General features: G+C 35.9%; 1 pseudogene; it reads right to left on the reverse strand.

Moving 5' to 3' along the window:
* Positions 1–1132: 1132 nt before the first annotated feature.
* Positions 1133–12465, reverse strand: part of LOC127160730 (uncharacterized) — a 53007-nt pseudogene continuing 41674 nt past the window's right edge.

Genomic DNA, 12465 nt, shown 5'->3' on the forward strand with positions numbered 1-12465 from the left:
AGCCCAGCTGTCTGCAGACCACAGAGGATTCAGTGAGACTCCAGGAGTCCAGCAGAACTCTCCTCCAGACCTGATGGATGAAAACTTCCACCTCCCCCTCACACTGTCTCTCTCCAGACAACCGCACCAGACCATCATGAAGAGCCAGAGAGGAATCTGAAGAGAGGAACTGATGCTTTACTAAATTATTGCAAGTTTGAAAATGTGCTTTACATCAATATTACATTTTACATAATAAATAAAGGAAGAAATAAATGAAAACAATTACTAGAGCAGATGACTCCAACATCTCGTCTATGAGAACATTCAGCTCGACTCCATGAAGAGATGGAACATTCTGAGAGTTTTGTTTCATTCCCGTCACAATCAAACACATCAGCCCAGATTTCACCACTTCCCTCTCCAAACCAGTCTGATCCCACAACAGACACAGCAATCCCACAATTCAGCTGTCTACAGAGGACACTGGCAGCTCTCATATCCCAGCATGCATCACACACTGTGCCCCATTTTCTAAAGTACTGATGTTCAACTCGACCAGAACAGGAGTCTGAGCCATTTGCCAATCTGAGATCAGTGTAACCTGGGCATAAGAGTTTATTTAAAGTGTTAAACATGAGGCAAGTAAATAGAGCAGTTAAACTCATTTATGAATAAAACAAACAATGCTAAGCTATGTTACTTTTAAAAAGATACTGTAAACCTTACAACATTAAAGTAACCAATTACATAGTCACATTTTTGTTTTGAAAAAAAGTATGTTACTGTAGTGTTACACTTTTTGTAGTGCCAGGTTGCATTTAAGCAATGTAAATAAAATTAAATAACTGACTGTTCATTGTGATATATATGGTTATGCTTGAAATCTTGTATAATAAGCTAGCAAATTATTCAGTTAGGTCTGCCAATTGACACATCTTTAATAACAAAAATAAAAAAAAATATTCTGCCTAGAGAATGCTTGTATATGTCTCAATGTACATGACTGCATGACTATAAAGAAATTACAATTCAGTGATTAAAATCTATAAAGTATATTTCTAAGCAATTAACTAAAAAGCAACATGTGTATTCTGTGTACATAGTTGTATATAATCTCTTACATACACAAAGATATGGAAAATATTTATACTCAACCAGAACAGACCACTCCTACAGCATTGTCATGAGAACAGGTGTTTTCATGTGATGTTGGACAGAGGTGAATCTGAGACTCATTTCCTCTACACTGAATCTCTTGTGTCCACATCTGAGTGTCTCCTTTGCCAAAAGCAGCTGCTCCCAGCACCTGTACAGGAGCCCCACAGTCCAGCTCTCTACACACAACCTCTGCATCCTGCTGGTCAAAGGCAGCGTCACACACTGACATCCATGTCTGATTATGAAATATCTCTAACCTCCCAGAGCACAGGTGAGATCCATTAATAAGTCTGGAATTAGTATGATCTGTTCATATTAAATAAAACCATACAAAACAGATTTATTAAAAAGTTTAAGTATATATGTAATATGCACAAGATTTAAATAGATTTTTAGAATTTAATGAAATTGTGTCAATTTGTTAAAAGAAAAAGACAAAATGAATATCACATTCAGGTTACATTTTATACCAAAAACATATGACATTTAAGCCAATGAGCAAAATTCACTTATTAATTGTGCCCTTCCAAAGAAAACACACACACAAAATTTATACTAAACACAATTTGCACAACAAGTTGAACCATTTGAGTGTTGTATTGTGGAGAATGCAGTGGACCACCGGCACCTGAAGTACTCTGGTGGTACTGCAGTGTTTCCCCATGTGCCACAACACACTAGTGCCGTGACAGGTTGTCAGATGTGATATCCAAAGATAACTAGTCACCACAAATATCCCTTTCATATAAACATGAATTTACAGTCTTCATTTATGTAATAAGCCATATTTAGAAGGAAAGAAAAGGTGTTGTGTTTGCACAGGAAAGAACAACAACCTATTATAGACAAAGTGCTATTTTGGCTTTAAATGCCCCTGTTTTAATTTGATAATAGATGGTTAATAAACAAGGCAAGAGTGGCAAGACTGTTTAGTGAAAAAAAATGTTTTGAAGATCAGTCTCATTCACCTGAACAATTGACTCCAGCATCTTTACTATGATCACATTGAAGCTGTTTACCCCATCCTGCTGATATACAGTTCTTCAGTGTGGACTCTGATCCAGTACAAAAGACAAAACTCATCCAGATTGGTCCTGATCCTGGTCCAAAATGAGCATCACTCAGAGCATCTACAGGTTCTCCACAGTCCAGTTCTCTACACACCACTGCAGCATCAGCCAAATCCCAGCCATCATCACACACTGTTCCCCACTGACCTCTATGATGAACCTCCACTCTACCAGCACAGCGACTGTTACCACCAACCAACCTCACATTCAGGCGGTCTGTATATTGAACAGAGATAATGAACCATAAAGAAATATTGAAAGACATAGAGAAAGAAACATCAAGGTGAGATGGAAAAACCACTTAAAATCAGAAAAAATACTACATTTTAATTCCAACCTGCACACATCAGTCCAACATCACTGTCATGAGTACAGTTGTTTTCATGTGATGGTGATGTTGGACAGAGGTGAATCTGAGATTCATTTCCTCTACACTGAATCTCTTGTGTCCACATCTGAGTGTCTCCTTTGCCAAAAGCAGCTGCTCCCAGCACCTGTACAGGAGCCCCACAGTCCAGCTCTCTACACACAACCTCTGCATCCTGCTGGTCAAAGGCAGCGTCACACACTGACATCCACGTCTGATCATGAAGTATCTCTAACCTCCCAGAGCAGCGAGAACCTCCAACCAGCCTGACACCTGAACAAAGAAAGAAAGAAAAAAGAAAAAAAAAAAAATTTGAAAACAAAAAAAAAAAAAAAAACACTTAATATGGTTCAGTTGGTTAATACCATTTTAATGCATTGGGTATCACAACCTAATAATTAACTTTTTTAAATTATTTTAAAACATTTATTTATTTAAGATAGTGTCATTAAATAAATATACTATTACTCAGAAATGTAGAAAGTATCATTGCCCTAGATTAATAAATGTAAAATGATGACTCTTTGTCCATTCATGAAACCTAATGGTAAAAATGTTAACATTATCATTACAGATTAAATGATCCCCCCCCCCTAAAACTTAAAATGATGACTCTTTGTCTGTTCATGAAACCTAATGGTAACAATTTTAACATTATAACCTAAAATTATTGAGTGTTAAGATTTTCTTACAGTGATAAATGTTGAGTGCACCCCCTCTAAAACTTTAAATTGCAGCAATTTCACTCTTTACTTAGGAGACATGTTAGAGTTTAAAGATATAATGTTCCAACAAGCCTGCTTGATCAATTACCAAAAAGAATGTCAAAATTATTCAGCAAAATAAGATTTTCTTATCAAAGTGATAAAATGTTGTGTTGCAAAAATCAGTGCAGCTGAATGTCCTAAATCAGTCTTTAACCAAGCAGCCTTGACGCCGATGAATTGAAAAATCACACAGTACAGATACCATATGAATGGGAAGTGCAGTACGCTTAATCCCACCTTTGCAAAAAGACAAACAATTTTTTTGACTTACAAAACCTCTAAAAACTGAATTATACTTTGTTTGTCACAATGAAAATTTGCAGGGTGAGAACTGCCATTGTGACTGAAAATTAGCAGAAAAAGGCAATGACAAGGCCTGAAATAATCATTAAACTTAAATTTTCATTTAGTGATATGTGAATTTTTGCTAGAAAAAGAGCAGAAGAAATACCATGCTTGTCTCAGAGCCAGCAAAAGCTATGTGACACTTTATCTCACAGAGTACAACCTCCAGAAGTGACATGCATGATTGTTGTCACCACTAGAATTACCTGCTGTAGCCAAAGCACAATAAACTCATTTAACCTCTTCCAAGGCCCATATTTACAAAATATAGACTTCTGGGAATCCATACTCTTGTCTTAAGAGACCAAGTCAATCATTTAGGATCCAAAAGCATCCAAAATGTTCTGGTGTTGCTAGAGGAGGAGTACAGTGAGAAGTGCCTGATACCAACAATGACGTTTAGTGGTAGCAAAGTTCTTATATAGGGATGTATGAGTGCTGAAGGTGTGAGGGAGTTGCGCTTTATCAATGCTGTCCTGAATTCACACACCACTGTGTGATGTAATACAAAAACTGAAACTGAAGATTCTACCCTCCCCTCATTCCCTGCATTATTGGGCATTTTTTCAGCATGACAATACAGATATTCATTCTCCCAAGGTGAAAATCCTTCAGTGGACATGTATTTCACTCAATCTTAACACACTTGAGCAGCTGTGAGGGATTCTGTAGAGATGAGCTGAGCAAAACTACCCATTAAAGATCAGGGCATTTAAGGAGGTAGTTCTCCAGGAGTTAAACAGGACAGATGTGAAAATTTGTCATGAACTTGTACACTCAGTGCCAAGAAGGGTCAGAGCAGTATACTTAAGGTTCTGGAGGACATGCTAAGCACTAGAATATTATACATTTGTTGAATTAAATCTAGAGTACTCATTTCTGTAATCCTTCTTTTAAACAAAATTGGCTAATTTACTTATCTTACAGAAAATATTGGCATATATTTTGTTTTTATTAAGTATATGTTTAATAGATTTAAATTTTGCCATCTTTCCATGAATTGTATTAGTGATCATTAAAAAAAATACATCTTTATATTTAAGAGGGGGTGTACTTGGGTGTATTTATGCTGTGCACTGTAATATCACATATTATATATATATATATATATATATATATATATACATACACACACACACACACATACATGATGTACATTTTAGACCTGATTATTATTATATACTGAATTTTTTTTTTTTTTTTTTTTAATCTGGTTTAAAAAAATTTTTTTTTAGCAATAATTTTCATCATTGTTTGTCAGCCAATAAGCACTCTTTATAAATATTCATTATGCCTTATGCATGATTAAGGAAAACCAATTTAAAAAATTGGAAATGAACAGTTAAACAGCATTTAAATAAAAAAAAATATATAAATATTAATGAGAGGTTGATTTAGGGTAGATGGCTCGTCATAAGGACATGTTTAAAACTTTACCTGAGCAGATGACTCCAGCATCTTCACTAGGACCACAGCTTTGTCCACCCTGTCCTATTGTCCCACATTTCTTTAGTGTAGATTCTGATCCAGTACAAAACACAAGAGACATCCAGACTGGTCCTGATCCTTGTCCAAAATGAGCATCAATCAGAGCATCTACAGGTTCTCCACAGTCCAGTTCTCTACACACCACTGCAGCATCAGCCATATCCCAGTAATCACCACACACTGTTCCCCACTGACCTCTATGATGAACCTCCACTCTACCAGCACAGCGACTGTGACCACCAACCAACCTCACATTCACACGGTCTGTATAATGAACAGAGAGAATGAGAGATGAAAAGACAGAACAGAGAACAGAGAGAAAGAAATATTGGGCAGATACAAAGATGCAAAAAAAAAAAAAAAAAAAACACAAAAAAAAAAAAAAAAAAAAAAGAATTTTTTAAAAAAAATTATTCTCAGAATTAATTCCTACCTGCACACACCAGTCCAACATCATTGTCATTAGAACAATTGTTTTCATGTGATGGTGATGTTGACACAGAAGTGAATCTGAGATTCATTTCCTCTGCACTGAATCTCTTGTGTCCACATCTGAGTGTCTCCTTTGCCAAAAGCAGCTGCTCCCAGCACCTGTACAGGAGCCCCACAGTCCAGCTCTCTACACACAACCTCTGCATCCTGCTGGTCAAAGGCAGCGTCACACACTGACATCCACGTCTGATCATGAAGTATCTCTAACCTCCCAGAGCAGCGAGAACCTCCAACCAGCCTGACTCCTAAAAGAACACAAATCATTTAAATAATTTGATGATGATGATGATGATGATGATGAATAATAATAATAATAATAATAATAATAATAATAATAAGTACATTCATAAATACATTGCAGGAAATATTGATATTTTGTGTGATAACTTTAAACGTCTACATGAGTGGAATTCTTTTCACTTGAACAGAAATCTATTTATGGAGAAAAACAAAACAGAACAAAACAAACAAACAAACAAACAACCAAACAAACAAAAACAATGGAAGAGGGAATAAAATATAAAACCACAAATACATACATTTATTTATTTATCTTATTTATATATCTATTCATTCACAGGAGCAGAAACTTCTTTAATATTGAAGGGGTTTATACATTGAGGAGTGCATAAATGGTTAAAAGTACTCATGGATAAGATATGCTATTAGATGTTTCAACGTTTCTAAAAGCTATAGATGTTTGTAGATGTGTGTTAGATGTATTTTGTGTGCGCACATTTAGCTTATGTTAGTTAGTTATGTGAGTTAATTATGTGATTTAATAATTGTTGATGATAATTTTCAGTGATGTAATCATTTGGAACAGCTCACCTGAACAAATGACTCCAGCATCTTCACTATGATCACAATCGTGTTTACCCCATCCTAATGACCCACAGTCCTTCAGTGTTGACTGTCGTCCAGTACATAAGACAGTACTCATCCAGATTGGTCCTGATCCTTGTCCAAAGTGAGCATCACTCAGAGCATCTACAGGTTCTCCACAATCCAGTTCTCTACACACCACTGCAGCATCAGCCATATCCCAGCCATCGTCACACACTGTTCCCCACTGACCTCTATGATGAACCTCCACTCTACCAGCACAGTGACTGTGACCACCAACCAACCTCACATTCACAGTGTCTGTTAGTGCAATAGATAAATAACAGATTGAGCGAGTGAAAAGGGGAATAAAAAAAAAAAAGATAAAAAAAAAATAAAATAACAGGAAGAAAATGTCAGCTTTAACAAATATATTACAGCATAACTGCAGCATAATACTATTACATATAAATTTTTGATTTGAGATTATTTTACTTTTTAGCTCCTTGAAGCATACACCTACCAGAAGTGATGAGTTTTAAAATATAGCACAGAAATATAAGCATCAGACAGCTCTCCATCTCCTGCTCAATGAACTATTTCATCAGCTCAAAATGCAGTACAAGCTCTGCTCCCTCAAACACACTAAAGAAACTGACTCCTGTCAGCCCCCTAAAGAGAAGAGCACAAGCCCCAAAATTTTCCAATCACATTCATCATTACCTTATTTGACAGAACAGAGGAAATCATCAAACAACTTCACTGACAAATCACAAGAGGCATTTCTGATTTTCACCATATATAAAAAGAACGTCACCGCAGAAAAGGACTCCTCCTCCTGCATATCAAGTCACACTGAGGATGCGCACACACACACCCACACACACACACCCCTGCCAGAGGCAAAAAATAGTCACACATCATAAAGGAGACATTAAAGGATTCAGAGAGAGGAAGCTCTCCAGGATATTTACAGCATCAGCACCTGCTGAGATCCAGAGACTGATAACTGCTCACTTCAAACTTAACATTTTCCTCTTACAATAAATAAACAAAAATTCCTTAAGACATGCCACTTAAATAATTTCTACACCATGACAGGAAAAGTAGTAAGTAATCTTCTTCCATCATATTAATTTATAATGTTTTATATTATTGTAGTCTGGAAAATTATTATAATTATAATTATTATTAGATTTTAGAATTGTTCATTCAAATGTAATATTTACGGTCACAAATGGCACAAAAATCAGTGTCCTAATGCAAATAAACCGCGCTCATTTACTACAGCAAGTATTTAGCACATAGGCTTGTGCGTTAAATATAGCAATGTGTTACTCAACCACAAGTTGGCAGCAAAAAACTATTTATTCTAATGACAGGTTACCAGATGGGCTTTATTCTGCTATGCGTTAGTCTTCCAATAGACGGCAGCAAAACACTTATTCCAGAAACGAGATGATAAGTGTCCTGTCCTTGTGATACGACAGGAGAGCGCTTCTCATTATTGAACACTTACTGGAACAGAAATTGTTTGGTTTTTCTCATAATAATGACTCTAAATGACTTTATTTCTAGTCAGACAGTCATTTTATTGTGATAAAATGTTTTGGTAAAAGCCTGAAATTAGACAAAGCAACATAATAGTGCTTCATAATAGAGGTCTGAGTGATGGGAGACACTGAGAATTTAAGTTCTATTAACAACCACTGTCATTTTTCAACAATAAATTAAGAAGAGGCATTTTAAATATCAGCATAATGACAATCTCAACCTTTTTAGTGTGGCCTGTGGGTTGTAAGGAAGCAGCACAGGATACAAAAAAATCACTTTCAGAGGGCTTTATTCTGACAGCTGTCTCTGGGAAGGACAGCGATCGATGGGAGAATTAGATAATGCAAAAGTTTTAATAAAAAAAAATTAAATGACTTATGTCTCTGTTGTGGTTGTTTGACAAAAACCAAGAGATCAAACAGTGAATTCAAAAATCCCAGAAACAGTCCAGGAATATTCACCACCATCAAAAATTTCAAGGTTTAATTACAGGAAAACTCAGCCTTTCTGAGTTGAATTACAGCGAAATGAAATGTAGTAAAATAAAAGTGAAATACGGTAGAGGCTAATATTTGAATAAAATGACAACAATAAATTAGCCTACCATTACACAGTTTTCATGAAATTACATGTTAAGTGTAAAGAAACAATTTTTTTAGTACATTCTAACAACTTTATAAGGGTAAAAATGTTTTAGGAACACTCATAACGGTTTTTAACATGCATATTTCAATCACGTTAAACTGGAAAATACACTGGGCTTTAAATCGACTAAATGAAATTGCATTAACATTATTTGTACATACCCAGTCCTTGCACGTGTTCAAAACGTGGTCAAGCCTGATCCACCTCGCACATGCAATCAATAAACGTCCGTAAAGACAATCTACGGAACATTTCTTATTAGCATACTATGCTCACGTACATATTTAATGAGATTTGTTCACAACTACTATAAAAAGATGTACATTTACCTTGCCCAATTCAGACTACTGGTGCAAAACTCAGAGCATTAGTTGCGTTCACTGCAGTGTTGTAGTCGAGTCACCAACTGTCGAGTCCGAGTCGAGTCTCGAGTCCCAGTGTTCGAGTCCGAGTCCAAGTCCGAGTCACCAAAGAAGAGTCCGAGTCGAGTCCAAGTCGAGTCATCATTACCAGGGTTCGAGTCTGAGTCGAGTCTCAAGTCCAGAGAGTGGATTCTCGAGTCGGACTCGAGTCCAAAGAATAGTGACTCGAGTCGGACTCGAGTCCGAGTCCAGGACTCGAGTACTCCATCACTGGTTCACTGCTCCCGTCATACTGAGATTGGTATACAAGTGTTACATGCTGGAGCGCCGCAAAGCAAGTGTCTCAACACCAACAAGGAGCCACAACCCATTTATGCTTAACATTAACTTTTGTTAATTTTCTCCACTTGGCTACATTAGTCAATAAAGAATATGAAAAAGTGATTCAGTTGGGGTAAAAAATAATCACTGAAATACAATATGGTCAGTGCTCTCAGAAGAATACAATCCAGCATGATGCAAAAACCATCTCTTCCTGTGTTTGTGCACTTTACTATTCTTTTACACTTTTAGGGATCTTTATGTCCAAAGCAGAACTTCACAAAGGCTCCATCTTCATTCCCTACCTCCATACTAGTTCAAGTTTTAACCAGTTCCACCAATATCTCTCAATAAGTGCTGAATCAGCACACAGCTCAAATCCAATCATAAGAATCAGCAGAGGTGCCGGTGTTACACCAAATTCTGTGACCATCGTATTCTGTGACCCTAGTAGGCGCTGTTGTCACTGTTTGGTTTAAACTCGATCACACAGGCGGATTGGGTACGCAAACAGCGTAACTTTAAAATATAGGTGAGATCTGTGACACGTTCATAAAATGTTCGCGCGTGAACGGGCTTGACGCCTCTGCACATTGTATGAGCGCGTCAGTACAGTCTGGTAATGTGTAACCTCCTTTATTTTATAGGCTATCCAAAGATTTTTGGTCTAAATATGCGCAGTATAGCTGTTACATTAAATAATTTGTATTTATTTTTCATTTTCTAATACTTTTACATTTATAAAAATCTACCTCTTATTTTTTATTTTATTTTATTTTATTTTTATTTTTTTCCCTCTGCTTATGTTTTAACCTTAAGTGTTATGCAGGCTACTGTAGATCCTCTTGAATGTTCTCCTATATATGTTTGTGCAGTTTCTTTAACTGCTAAATAAATAAATAAAAATTAAAGTAGCTGTGTGGAATGTTTGTTTAGAAATTCTGGTTATTTAACAGGCTTATTAAACCAAATTATTTCATGAGATAAAACACAATCCAATTGTTTGCAGAGCAGCATATTTTTGCATCTTGTATGCAACAGAAACATTTAAAAATGTTCATGAAGCTAATGTCACAAAAACAGACTACTAATCTATTTAAAAGGGGTATCAGAATTTGTGACCCCACTGTTATGTGTTTGAAAATTCCTGACACAATTAAACCATTTCAGGTAATTTATCTGTCCTTGCATGTATCTTTTTTGTTTGTTTCAGAGTTCAGATGCAAAAGCCCCTAAATCCATCTGACATATTTTTTTAAAATTAGCATTTCTTTCTAGCTACTTTGTATAGGTTTCTAAGTAAGTACTGGTACTTTTGATTGGGCTGAGGCTGGAATTTAGAGAGTTTGCAGTAAAAGTATTTGATGTATACTGTGTCAGGAGCATTCACTCAGTATCATTATCTCTCTATCATATATATACGTGTATATATATATATATATATATATGTGTGTGTGTGTGTGTGTGTGTGTGTGTGTGTGTGTACCTGGTATTTATCACGTTATGGGGACCAAATATCCCCACAAGGATAGTAATACCATTAAATTTTGACCTTGTGGGGACATTTGAAACAGGCTAAAACATACAGAATGAGTTTTTTTTTTTTTTGGAGAAAGTAAAAGTCTGCACAGTCTCCTGTGAGGGCTAGGATTAGGTGTAGGGTAGCTGTAGGGCGACAGAAAATACAGTTTGTACAGTATAAAAATCATTACGCCTATGGAATGTCCCTATAAAACATGGAAACACAACGTGTGTGTGTGTGTGTATACGTATATATATGGACAAACGATTTTGTTACTCTCACTAATGACTTACTGATCACAGTTATCAAAGTTATCAAAGAACACTGTATTGTAATTTTTGGGATCAAGGCTATATTTCAAAATATATAATTGTGCTTACATGAACAGTGACTAAATCAGCACTTAACAAATTAAGATTCAAGTAGCTTTATTGCCATGGTTTTACAAACCATTAACAGCACTCTAATTTTATTAAGTGTTGTCAAATTTACAGGCAGCAAACACTGCACATAATTATTTGATTTATAGTTTATGCTATTCCCTTACCAATCATGCAGAAATTTGAGGCTCTCCTCTTTATGATGCAACACTGATGTTTGTCAGCATTTTTGGGATATTCCTCCACAAGAAGATATCTCTTAAGCTCAGTTACCATGTTAGAATCCATTATGCACTGTTGTAACTTGCAAATAATCCTACTAATATATGCACATCAGTCAAGTTAGTCCTTAATATTACCAATGGACCATGAGTTATTTTCTAACTTATAAGGTGAAGACTTTAATTGCTTCATGTGTGATGCCAGCTTCAAGAGCTATTTTAATTGTTGCCTGTATTTTTGTTCATTTTTATTTTGTTAGGCTATGGTAGCTCTTAAAGTCAGCAGTATTTCTGTCTCGGAAGCTTGTATTGTGGCATTTAGGGGAAAATTATCTGAACACTTCCACAATAAATGAAAATGAATTGTACTCCTTGTTGCTGATACTCATTTATCTTGCGTTGCTTGTCTCTGCTCCTTCACTGGGCTGTAACAAATATACCCCAAAATAAAAATGAACAAAAATACAGCTGTCATCCCTATCTGTTCCAAAACAGAAGAAAAATATATTTCTTCAGAACAAAAAAACTGCGTACTTTACATGCAATCAATGCATTACCTTTTAATACAATACAATAGTAATGATAAAAAGATCAAAAGGAATTCTACTACAAGCATTGTCTGTCTTTACAGTTTACTTTTTAATACTAATATAATAATAGTAACAAAAAAGATAGAAAAGCCAACAACAAAATGTTGTGTGTATAAGTATAACGACTAGCTTTGAAACAATAGCACCTCTGTGTCTTCTTAACACTGACTTTTTGTGACTTTTTAAAAGATGCATTGTGGAGGTTGGACTGAGTGATGAGGTCGTCTGGTTTGAGCTGCAGTGCACGGAGGTAGTTGCTCTCAGCTTCCTTCAGCTTCCCATTAAGATGGAGGATCACCCCGAGATTCATCAGAGCTGCTGGATGCTGGGAAAGATACACAGAAATAGATCATCAGGATAAGGCTAAAGAATTAGG

Source organism: Labeo rohita, unplaced genomic scaffold, assembly GCF_022985175.1.
Source record: "Labeo rohita strain BAU-BD-2019 unplaced genomic scaffold, IGBB_LRoh.1.0 scaffold_443, whole genome shotgun sequence".
Lineage (NCBI taxonomy): Eukaryota > Metazoa > Chordata > Actinopteri > Cypriniformes > Cyprinidae > Labeo > Labeo rohita.